Below are 2,347 nucleotides of genomic sequence, written 5' to 3' on the forward strand. Positions count from 1 at the left end.
GATCCCAACCCCTGCCAGCTGCTGGGATGTTGTTCTCCTGACCGCTGCTCCACTGGCATTGCGTCTCGTGCGTTGCTGGGCTTGGTCGGGCTGCATCACGCCTCACCTGGGGCACGCTCAGCCCACGCCGTGTGCCTGACAGGCTGAGCAGGACAGATTCAGCCCGACGGGAGGTGGTGCGGTTTCCAGCGACATCAGGTGCAAACCGTCTCCTGCTGGGCCTGCAGAGACCGAACAGAGCGAGACCAAAGTCTCCGGAGCTGGGTACTGAGGGACAGGTGGGTGTACCACTCTCTCCTCACCTCTGGGTGCCTTGCTCACTGAGGCGCTTCCACCAACGACCCGCCATGTTTCTGGCTGTGGCCTACAGGACGCTGGCTGGTTGCACCAACATTGGCTGAAAGAAGTGGGACCTTGTCCCTCCTGATGCCTGAGTCTTGGAGGTTAGAGTCCAGGATGATGCTCTTCCCGTGCCAGCCCTGCAGGGCAAGGAGGCTTTCCAGAGCGGCCTGTCATGGGACTAAGCTGGCAGCAAGCAGAATATCACATTAAAGTGCTGGCGTAAGCAGCCTGGGGTCCTGCATGTGCTGAATAGAGCTGCTGCAGGCCCCTGACTGAATGGGGCCCTGAGCTCATCCGTGTGGCCCTTGGTTCCTGGACTGAGGATCTAGAAGAAGTGGAGAAGGTCCGGAGAAAGGCAGCAAGGATGCTGAGTGCTGTGGAGGGGCTTCTACATGACGAGAGACTCGAGACCAGGCTGGGTCAGTTTAGAAAAGAGATGCTTGAGGGATGTATAACTGACTGTCTCTCACCAGACAGGAACCGCAGGTCACAACACGACCCCAGCAGCAGTCAGTTTAAAACTAACACCAGGAAGTAGTTCTTCCCCCAGCATGTCATCCAAGGGTGGGACTGGTGGCCACCAGATGTGGTGGGAGCTGAGGGTGCATCCAGATCCACCGGCGGGTTGGACATGTTCTTAGAGGAAAGGGGCGTCAGTCACTATGGAGCAGGGAGCGAGGGGCACGGCCTCTGCATCACAGCCGCCTGGACCACCGATGCTGGAGGCTGCAAGGGAGAGAGGAACGGGGGAAAAACCTGCTCAGACCCGGTCGCTCTCCCAGCCTCCGCTCTCTGCCGTCGTGTGACACGGGAGACTGGGCACAACAGACCTGTGCTCTGACCCGGGAACCAGCGAGCCTTACGTTCACGTAGTCCCGAGGTGCTGTGCTGTGGCGAACGCTCTGCTTTGTGGCGGAGAGGAAGTTTCGTGTGAGAACACACCTTGCACACTCGCAGTGCCTGGCTTCTCTAGGTAGAGGCCTCGGGTTCGCCCCCATCCCCTGCTTTCAGTTGTCAGCACGCTGCGGCTTTTTCCACCGCTGCCAAAGTACAACCTGGCCCCAGCAGCCAAAGCCACTGCCGTGGTGATGCCAGGGATCGCGCTTGACACCCCTTTGCAGTCCACGAGGGCTGGGACTGCGACGCGCAGGCACAGGAGTGGAGATTGGAGAAGTGGACGCGATTCAGTGGCTGCGTCACGCGGCTGGCAGGGCCCTGCCCCGCGAGAGGCCGCGGTGCCCCTGCTGCGAGAGCCCCACAGGATCAGCAAGAACCCGTCGCTCTTGTGCGAGGAGCTGCACGGGGAGCCCTGCATGGCTTTGCATGGGGGCCGCCGAACCGCTGCTGGTTGCTATCAGCCCGTAGCCGTATCTCGACCTGTGACCTTCAAGCAAAAGGCTTCACGTCCCCCCCCTTGGCCCCCAAGGCAACGGCCTGCCCCAGGACTGGCCACCTGGTAATGCCAAGCCACGTAGGGGCACCCAGGACCGGCTGCTCCTTCCCCACTACTCCCAATGGAGCGGGTTGTGTCGGGCCGCGGTCTCAGCTCTTCCTCCTGCCTCTGTCCGAGGCCGGCAATGGTTCGGCACCTGCGGGCAGCTCTGCCGTTGCGGCGGGTAGAGCAGGCCTGGCCCTCGGGAGCTGGGGTGCAGCAGAGTCCAGCCGGTGTTGCAGGGCTCCGTGTGCCAGCGTGTTGCAGCCGGTCAATGAGAGGTCCCCCAGGCCCGGTGGTGCTGCAGCTTCCCTTGCATTGCAGGCCCATCCCTGCAGGACCCCGGTGCTGGCGGAGCGCTCCCAGCTGAGTGCCGCCCAGGGCCAGGCCCCGATTCTGCCCCACCACCCCACCAAGAGGGAGGGGCAGCAGATAGGTGGGGAGGGGGCACATGCAGGAGGTCCCTGTGTTTGCAAGAAACCTGCCTAACCCTTTGCAAGCCCCTCTTGCCCTGCTGGCCCAGCAGCTGCGGGCAGTGCTCCTCCCCCTCCCCCCCTGCCTCAGTTTCCCCGT

Source organism: Gavialis gangeticus, unplaced genomic scaffold, assembly GCF_001723915.1.
Source record: "Gavialis gangeticus isolate Ggan-Ray unplaced genomic scaffold, GavGan_comp1, whole genome shotgun sequence".
Taxonomy (NCBI): domain Eukaryota; kingdom Metazoa; phylum Chordata; order Crocodylia; family Gavialidae; genus Gavialis; species Gavialis gangeticus.